At 41.1% G+C, this 10533-nt stretch overlaps 1 non-coding gene across 1 annotated transcript; it reads left to right on the forward strand.

Annotated features, from left to right (window-relative positions):
- Positions 1-642: 642 nt before the first annotated feature.
- LOC116895024 lies at positions 643-774 on the forward strand. The gene has a single exon (XR_004387210.1). It is a non-coding gene; the product is annotated as a small nucleolar RNA SNORA17 (small nucleolar RNA).
- The last annotated feature ends 9759 nt before the right edge of the window (positions 775-10533 follow it).

The raw sequence follows: 10533 nt of genomic DNA on the forward strand, positions 1-10533 counted from the left end.
TGGAGAAAAGAGAAAATTCAACTTCAGGGTTTTTTATATCTTTTTTTCCCAGAGGCAAGACTTAGAGTGTTGTTCTGCGATTCTCATCACGCAGTAGACGCATTGATGAAGGAAGGAGTTGCGTGTGCTATACTCTAAAGGAGATTTCTAAACAGGTCCAAGCAGGAGGCACCGTGCAGTGACCCATCTCAGCAGCCTACCCTGGCCTGCCCAGACCTTTGCTCCTTTGCTCCTCTTGGCTCTTGGCTTTTTTGTTTCACTATTTTGCCCCTTTACCTTGAAACTGCTACAGCACTTACAGAAAACTCTGACCCATTCTGCCCTCAAGAATTTAGCTGACACCTCTATGGAAGAATGGCTTTGTTATCCAGCACAGCCTCTGTATCTGCAGACTCTATATCTATGGGCCCCAGCAATTGTAGACTGAGTTATTTAAAACACTTGCATTAAATACATGCAGTATCTCCCCTTGCCAAGATTCTGAAACACATGGAGTGTTTTCTATTGCCACCAAGTATTTCCACACTATTGGTATTGGAATTAACATTACAAGGCATTCTCAGGTAGTTCATACTGTCCAAGCTACTTTTCTGTTACTGTGATAAAAGATCCGACCAAGGCAACTTATAAAAGAGAGCATTTCCTGGTCCTAGAGATATTGTAGGTGTGGCTGCTGTGTCACATGAATATCACTAGGTGGCAGAGAGGAGAGCGGCTATGTCTACATTCAGTGTTCTGACTTAGGAACGTCTGAATGATTACTATACTAACACTTCCTGAAAAAACATGAACCTGAGACAACCACCATACTGCACCAGGCAGGCCTGGACAGGCTCTCAGGATGTGGAACAAACCTGAGACTAGAAGAACCCCTGCTAGTACCACAGGCTCTGAAAGTAACCCTGAGATAGATGATTTTTGCAAGTAGTTACTTGGGTGGGTTAGACAAAGAGGGTGAGTCTGAGGCCACCACCAGACTAGTGCTACGGGGACCAGACAGAGAGTTAGCCTGAAAAGAACACCAGTCCCATACCAGGCAGGCCTGGGGGTTCAGACCATGTCCAAGATGACCCCTGCTTACCATCATAATGCACAAGTGGAGCATAGAACTCCTGAGACCACTACTGAGACAACCCTAGACACTCAAGACACCAGGTATCACTAAGAAGAGCAAGTACGTGGTAGAGAAAGAAAAACAGAAGGATGTGGGCATACTGAAGAGAGGTGCAACTAGAGACCCAAAGGTAGCAAGGAGCAGCCTGATGTGAGTAGCTGGTGATGCCACATAGGACCTGAGTGGGCTCCTGGCCTGTGCTGCCAGAGGGGTCTCATGGACTCCATGGCACTGCAACAGCAGTAACCTGTTACCACCAAAGGCCAGGCTGAAATCCCTTGTCTGGACTGCCTCCTGGGGACATGTTAATGTGTGAGGGCTCTGTAAAACTTGTCCCACTCCTTACCTAGGAGCACAGGAGATACCCTAGGGCATAAGAGCAGGAGAACTCTCCCTGCCCCCCACCAGCTGCAACACTCAGGAAAAGCAGATCCTTTATCTCACCTTGGCAGAACAGAAGAGCTGACCTTGGATGTGGAGGTTGTGGGTGAGTTGCCCCTAGTTTGTGAGTGGATGAGAGGGGAATGCCAGCTCTGTCTCTTGTTCGAGGTGTAGGTGTAGATGTTGGTGAAGGGAAAGATCTTCTCTCCTCCATTTTGCCCTTGCCACTAATGGAGTGTAGGAGAGTTGGCGCCATGGGGCCATGAGAGCAGGAAAGCTGTCCCTGTCCTTGATCTTCGGCAGCATGAGAGAGAACAGGCCCTGGATTTCACCTGAGCAACACAGTAAAGCTGATCCTGATGACAGAAGTGCAGGTGAGCTGGCACTGAGGGTGCGAGCATGGGAGAGCTGGCCCTACAACTTGTCTGCCCTGAGGCAGCATGGATGAGGGAAAGATGCCCTTCCCTGCCCAAACCCTTTGCCATCTATGGTAGGCTCTCAGGTCATGAGAGCAGGCTAGCTAGCTGGTCCTGCTCCTCACCTGCTGCATCACTTGTGAGAGCAAGCCCTGCACGTTGTCTGGGCAGCACAGTAGGGCTGGCCCTGAATGTGGTTGTTGCAAGTGATTGACCATGAGGGTTTAAGCACAGGGGAACTGGCCCTGCCTCTTGTCTGCTGGGTGGAGGCTTGGATAAGGGACAGGTGCTTTCATTCCCTTCCACATCTGTTGCCACCTGTGGCAGGAATGAGAGCTAGCCCCAGGGTCATGAGAGTGGGAAAACTGGCCATGTTGCTCACCAGATGCAACATTCAGGAGATTAGGCTTCGCCTCTCACCTGGGCACCAGGGTAGAGCTGGCCCTGGTTGCATGAGATTCTGGTGAGCTGGCCTTGAGGGTACGAAAGCAAGAGAGCCGGTTGCCTGACTAGCTCAGATACCTCTCTGATCCAGATCTAGGGCTTTGTATTGGATCACCCCAACATCTACCTCATCAATAAACTGCTGGAGTGCATGAAGGGGCATGTCCTACTGATCCAAATGTGCAGGATCTTCCTGACACAGGAATTTCTTCCTGACACATCCATAGGATATCTGAGAGGAGTCCCAGGGGGTTCTAGTACTGATAGAGTAGCAGAAACCAGAGTTTGCTCTAATGAGTCATTGCAATGAACCTTTGCAAGCAAAGAAGTGTAGACAAAAGGTATATGGTGGGACACATTGGGACACACTGCAACTTCCACAGTAAGATTTTTTTCTGTTGGAGGCAAAGGTGAATGTGAGTATGAGAGGAGAGGGAGATGAGTTGGACTGGGGTATATGGTATGAAATTTCAAAAAAATTTCTTTACAAAGAAAGTATTTAATTGAGCTTATGCTTTCAGAGGGTTTGAGTTCACGATGGCAGAGAAAAGGCATGGAAGCAGAAATATCTGAGAGCTTTTATCTTAAACCACAAAGAAGGAGCAGAGAGAATGCCCTGGGACCTGTGTAAAAATCATAAGGTCAAAGTCATTTCTGAAAGCCCAAGAAATCTCTTAATTACAATTCACTGTTAAATCAAAATACAAATAATAAACTTGCAATGGATGACGGAACAAAATAAAAATTACCATTCTAAAAGAAAGGACTAGTCTATAGTGAGGAAATACTAGATAAAATATTGTACCTCCAACATCCTGGGGCCTCAAACACAACCCAAGCTTCACTTCACAGCTTCACAAAATGGCCAAATGGCTTCTCAGGTCCTCCATGCAGGGGATCCTCTGCCACATATCTAGCCTCAACAGATCTTTATAAGCATGGAGGAAGATTCCATGACCCCTTTACTCATATTCTTTTTGAACATTTTGTTAGGAGATAGCTGTTGTTGGAATAATTAGACCACAGCCTGTAAGCCACCCTAATAAAATCAATCAATTAATCAATCAATCAATTAATATATATATATATGTGTATGTCTATACATATATGACTTAATATGAATGACTAACTATTAATTCAATATGGATCATAAATATACGAATGAAAGAGTAACTGAATGAATATATACATTTTATACATATATATATGTTGATTCATTCATTCATTGTATATGTCTATATATTCATTCATTCTATAAGTTTAATTTCTCTAGAGAACCTTGATTAATGTACCCTTCATCTGTTTTGTCTTACAATTTGCTTATTAAGACTTCATGTTATTTATGTCATACAACTTCCTATAGTCTATGGTTTACTGTTGAGGGTCATTTAGTGCATTCCTGTTATTCCTGTTTTATGTAAATAGGAGGTAGGACTATAGTGTGGATAAGACTCACAGTTGAATTCATTCATGCCAGAGGTGGTGGAAAAGAAAGTATATGGGGGAAATAGACCTGTATAGAAATGATTCTTTCAAGCAATTCTCATCTGTGTTGTCTGGAAACTGGCAGTTCAGTTCATAGGTTAGCATCTGTAGCTTGATTCACTTGTAAACACTTGATGGATATACCAGCAGTCTAGTTTTGTAAAGCAGGGATAGTAAACATGAATCAGCAGTTGTAGTATTATCTAGCAGAGACAGCCAGGCCTCAGTCTCAGCACAAGTGAGCAGGAGGTACCCAGAGGGATGCCGGGAGTTCCTGGCTGTGCTTCTCTCAGCAAAGGGAAGATCAACCATGATGTGAGACCAAATGGCTTTGCATAGCTAGCTGTACCAGCAAGCCAAGCTCAGCTTCCTTTAGTGTCTATCGAGTCCTTTTTATACTTCCTCCAAACATCACATGTCTTCAACAGTCCTGCCTCTACATGAGAGTCTATCTCAGCTAGCCATCAATCTACCAATAAGCCCAAGTTGTGGAAGTGACAGGAAACTGCAGCACAGCACCAGCTTTTGGCCTGTTTTTTTTTTTTTTTTTTTTTTTTTTTTTTTTGTTTTTTTTTTCTATTACGTTCTGACAAATGGGGCTCCACTACACAATGCAATGTGGACCAATACATGTGTGTTGTTGGTGAAGTGGACACACTTCATCATGTGTCCTTTAACGTGTTTGCTTTAGCAGAACACCCTTTCACTTGTGTCTGCTTCATCAAAACATTCCTTTATGAATCTGTCTAAGCCTTTCACTTGTGTCTACTTCAGGAAAACATCCCTTCCTGTCGTTGCCCCAGCAAAACAACATCCAATCCAACACAACTGACTTTCTAAAGAACCCTGAAGATTCCACTTTAAACACCTGATTGTGTTTCTGTGATGTCAGTAGCCATTGATGACCTTGGGTTGGAAATTAGTGATCTTCTAAATATTTTTTAATTATTTATTGATTGGTTCCTTTCTTGTTGCAGTGAAAAGACCTGAAGATGAGGTTTATTCTGCCTTAGAGACCTAGGAAACACAGTCCATCGTGGCAGAAATGAACAGCAGAAGAAGCAGGCAACCAATCTTTCTGCGTCTGTAGCTAGGAAACAAGCCAAAAGCAATACATGGCTGTTCTCAGCTCCCTTTCTAATTCCTATTTAGTCCAGAGTTCAATACCATGGATTCCTGCTGCCTGTATTTATTATGGGTCTTCCTACTTTTATTAACCTAATCTAAAAAGTCTCCAAGAGACTTGGTGTGGTGTTTTGAATGAGAATGGCTCCCACAGGCTGATGTTTGGATACCTAGTCTCTAGAAGGTGTAACTGTTTATTAAGGATTAGAAGGTATGGCTTTGTTGGAGTTAGTGTCATTGGGAGGAAAATCAGGAAGATTTCAAATGCTTTCTGCTATTTCCAGTGTATGCTCTGTTTTTCATTAGCTGTTTGAAATGTGAGTTTTCAGCTCCTGCCTCACCCACTTGCTACCTCCCAGCTGCCATCTCCTACCTCATAGACTCCAACTCTGAAATTATAAACCCCAAAGAAACTCTTTCTGTAAGTTCTCTGGTCATTGTGTCTTGTCACAGGAATAGGAAGGTGACTAATACACATGGCCAGAGGTTTCTTTTTTTCCTACATTCCATCAAGTTGGTAGACATTAACCAGTTTGCATTAGAAAATAATTAATATATTGGGGGAAAACTTCAACTCTGTCTACTGTTTGACTTTCTTTGAATGCAGTTTATAATAGAAAAACAGGTGGAGTGGTTTATTCCCCTCATTATTTACTGCTTTAAAAGTAATTTCTTGATGCTCTCTTGTATAGTGTGGTAACTAGTGACAAAAATTTGTTTATAGTTTATTTCTAAAAGCCTAGAAGAAACATACATATAATTCCAGTGTATGATGGGTAAAGCTACAGGAGCAAGAGTTCAATCCTAGTCTGGGTTACACATTCTAGGTCTCTCTATACCATCACTGACTCTATACTACTAATCTGTAGTTCTATAAAACCACTGGGCCTGTCCACATGAGCACTGGTCTTTCTATATCTTCACGGAATCTCTACATGCCATCACTGTCATGCTTATTACGTAGGTAGCAACTTTCCAAATACTTTGGCAAGCCCTGTTATGTGACAAAGGGTGTTGTTAAGGTTTTGAAACACCATTTATCTTTCTAAAATTAAGTCATTTTGGGTATAGTGATTTCTCCTAACGTTCCATTTTAGTATATTTTCTTTGGAAACATTTTCAAAATAAATTTGATTGTGTTCAATGACAGCACATGCTAATTGCTTTGTGGCACTCCTAGTTAAGTACAGCTTATTTTCATTGAAGCCATTCCTTCTCTTCCTCCCTCTCTCTCTCTTTCTTTCTTTCTTTCTTTCTTTCTTTCTTTCCTTCCTTCCTTCCTTCCTTCCTTCCTTCCTTCCCACATGTATTGTTCTTTGTTTCATTTTTTTTTTTTGTTGGACAGATATCTGGCAATTTTCCTACCTTTGCACCGTGCATTCTAGGGATAACAGTAGAGGACCTTTAACTTGGATGATTTATTATACTCTTTTTTCTTAAAAATTTCTCATTCAACCTACTTCACAATTTTCTTTATTAATGATCATCAGTTTAGTTTAGGACTGCTGTAATGGAACCGCCAAGCATGGATGACTTAGAATCCAGAAACTCATCTCTCACAGTTCGTGGAGCTGGCAAGTACCAAGTAAAGGCACTAGCAGATTTGCCCTGTGACTCATAGCTGGTAACTTCTTGTTGAGTGTTCTCCATGGATGAAGGTGTTGGGGAGCTCTGCCAGGTCTTCTTTATAAGGACTCTAATGCCATTCCTGAGGACACTAAACCTATTAACTTCATACTTGGTATTGTCTACGAAAAAAATTAATGGGTCAGATATTTGTGATGCTACCAAATATGACAGCCTTCAGAAGCATGTGAATATAGAAGACATAAGCATCAGTCTGCTGTGATCACAAATTAATTGTCTGACAGTAAGAAAAGATGAAATTCTGTGATCCATTAGCCAACCTCATGTATATAACAATACCAGTAAATAAGTAAACTTTTGACATTCCATTGTGAATACATTAATGAACAAAAGGAAACAATTGATTTCATGACAGCTGCAAATAAACTAGTTGAATAAAAATTGCAATTACAAAAAAATAAAATTTTAAATTTTAAATCAAAATGGATTATTCAAAGTAGGGTTAGCATTTAAATGAGCACCTACATAAAAAATTTCAAGTGTGAAAGTCACCAGAAAGCAGTTATACAAATAATTTCTACATCTTCACTTACAATACATTTTTTTTTAATTTTAAAACTAGGTTTTTCGTATAGGAATGTGCATCACCATAATGGTTGGAAAATGCTAAGTTCAGGTCTACATTGTTGCCAAAAGGTCACTGGAAACAGGCTATTATAAAATGCGGGGAGCTTTCCTGATGCTTTCTCATTCTCTGTACTTCTCATTCTGATATGAACCAACACTGGCTGCTGTCATGGCAGTATACCCTCTACCATGGCATAATACTTTCTGACACAGGGCTGTGTTCCTCATGAAGTGCCTCCCACAGGCCCAGATCCATTGTGGCAAGACCTCCAAAACTCTCATCTCTCAGTAGACTATCAGGTATTTATGATGGTAGTAGAAAGTTCACTAACACAAGGAAAAAACACGACTGAAGTGAAAACTCTTAGTTTGTTTGCAGAGTCAGTATGTCAATGGGTGTTTTGTTGGAACACATAGGTGAAAGGATGTCTTGCTAAATTAGACATGAGAAAGAGTGTTTTCCTGAAGTAGCAGACAGAGGTGAAAGGATTTTTTGATATAGCAAACATGTGAAAAGACCTGTGATAAAGGAGTATAAATATGATTCCACAGACAATGGGAGAGGAACATTGAGCATTGGTTTGGTTTACCCCACCTTGCTATTCTTTGTTATATATATATTCACCTAACATAGTGTTGTTGTGCTCCACTGCTCCACTTCTGGTAACACTGTCATTAAGAGAAGGCCCAAGAACTGCGCCTGAGGTGAAGTTCCTATGGCAGCTTGCTGTACTTGTAGTCTTAACCTCATCCTGCTTGGCAAGCTTTGTAATTTCTTCAGGATTGAACTACAGCTGCTGGTTCATGTGCGGTGGTGGCTGCAGCACTGAACTACTGACAAACAAGATGGAGCTTTGAGCTTGCCCTTGAAGAACTATTTCTAAATAGGTCCACTTCTCCCATATCCTAATAACTTTTCTCTTCCACTACCTCTGGTGGATGGTGGGCTAGAGGAGAGGTCGAATATTTTCTTAAAATAGACTGCAAAAAATTTATGATGACACAGGACCAAACAGTTGTAACCATGTGAAGCTATTTGAGAAGGAATGCAGGTACCTCCATCCACAGGGTGGCTGTCAATAGAATTAAGGCTTCCTGGGATTTACTCCCACATAAAATACATGTTTGTCAAAGGACAAACAGTTCAGATGTTGCAACATGAAATGTGATTCATTTGTGCATTACATATACCTATAACTAAAGAACACATGCACTTATGACTAATCAATAACTACAGCCAATGTTTAGACCGGGTAGTTTGCAAAGGTAATAGTTATGATGGCTTGAAAGATAGGTTATTTGGTAAGGTGCTAGTCTGTAAGCATAACCTGAATCCAATTCCTAGAACCTGAGTAAAAGTCAAGTGTGATGTTGTGTTTTTAAGCTCGGTGCTGGAAAAGTGGTGCATTTCTGGCCTAGACAGTCAGCCTAGCCTACTTGGTGCTTTAAGTTTGTGTGTGTGTGTGTGTGTGTGTGTGTGTGTGTGTGTGTGTGTGTGTGTTTGGATGTGTGTATATGTATCCACATACAAGAAAAACTTTGATTCTCAATGCATTCTTGTCAATGTTTAGATAAATTTTTGGTGGCCATACTGGGAGGTCTATTGACAAACCATGGGTAAATACCATTAGGCATCCTATTGTTCATAATAATGCAACAGAAATCTATTTCACAATCTTAATAGTGCAAATTTGAAATAGTCCTTTTTAAAAAGTATTAGGAAATACACCATTTAAAGATGTTTTTAGCCCAGGATAGCTAAAACTATCCTCAACAATAAAAAGACTTCCTGGGGAATCACTATCCCTGAACTCAAGCAGTATTACAGAGCAATAGTGATAAAAACTGCATGGTATTGGTACAGAGACAGACAGATAGAACAGTGGAATAGAATTGAGGACCCAGAAATGAACCCACACACCTATGGTCACTTGATTTTTGACAAAGGAGCCAAAACCATCCAATGGAAAAAACATAGCATTTTCAGCAAATGGTGCTGGTTCAACTGGAGGTCAACATGTAGAAGAATGCAGATCGAACCATGCTTATCACCCTGTACAAAGCTTAAGTCCAAGTGGATCAAGGACCTCCACATCAAACTAGATACACTTAAACTAATAGAAGAAAAATTGGGGAAGCATCTCGAACGCAGGGGCACTGGAGAAAATTTCCTGAACAAAACACCAATGGCTTATGCTCTAAGATCAAGAATTGACAAATAGGATCTTATAAAACTGCAAAGCTTCTGTAAGCCAAAGGACACTGTTTTTAGGCCAAAACGGCAACCAACAGATTGGGAAAAGATCTTTACCAATCCTACAACAGATAGAGGCCTTATATCCAAAATATACAAAGAATTCAAGAAACTAGACCGCAGGGAGACAAATAACCCTATTAAAAAATAGGGTTCAGAGCTAAACAAAGAATTCACAGCTGAGGAATGCCAAATGGATGAGAAACACCTAAAGAAATGTTCAACATCTTTAGTCATAAGGGAAATGCAAATCAAAACAACCCTGAGATTTCACCTCATACCAGTGATAATGGCTAAGATCAAAAACTCAGGAGACAGCAAATGCTGGCGAGGATGTGGAGAAAGAGGAACACTCTTCCATTGTTGGTGGGATTGCAGACTGGTACAACCATTCTGGAAATCAGTCTGGAGGTTGCTCAGAAAATTGGACATTGAACTACCTGAGGATCCAGCTATACCTCTCTTGGGCATATACCCAAAAAATGCCCCAACATATAACAAAGACACATACTCCACTATGTTCATAGCAGCCTTATTTATAATAGCCAGAAGCTGGAAAGAACCTAGATGACCTTCAACAGAGGAATGGATACAGAAAATGTGGTACATCTACACAATGAACTATTACTCAGCTATCAAAAACAATGAGTTTATGAAATTCACAGGCACATGGATGGAACTGGAAAATATCATCCTGAGTGAGGTAATCCAATCACAGAGAAACACACATGGTATGCACTCATTGATAAGTGGCTATTAGCCCAAATGCTTGAATTGCCCTAGATGTAAAGAACACATGAAACTCAAGAAGGATGACCAAAATGGAATGCTTCACTCCTTCTTTAAAAGAGGAACAAGAATACCCTTGGCAGGGAATAGGGAGGCAAAGTTTAAAACAGAGGCAGAAGGAACACCCATTCAGAGCCTGCCCCACATGTGGCCCATTATTATACAGTCACCCAATTAGATAAGATGGATGAAGCAAAGAAGTGCAGGCTGACAGGAACCGGATGTAGATCTCTCCTGAGAGACACAGCCAGAATACAGCAAATACATAGGCGAATGCCAGTAGCAAACCACTGAACTGAGAACATGACCCC

The sequence above is a fragment of the Rattus rattus genome, chromosome 2 (genome assembly GCF_011064425.1).
Source record: "Rattus rattus isolate New Zealand chromosome 2, Rrattus_CSIRO_v1, whole genome shotgun sequence".
Lineage (NCBI taxonomy): Eukaryota > Metazoa > Chordata > Mammalia > Rodentia > Muridae > Rattus > Rattus rattus.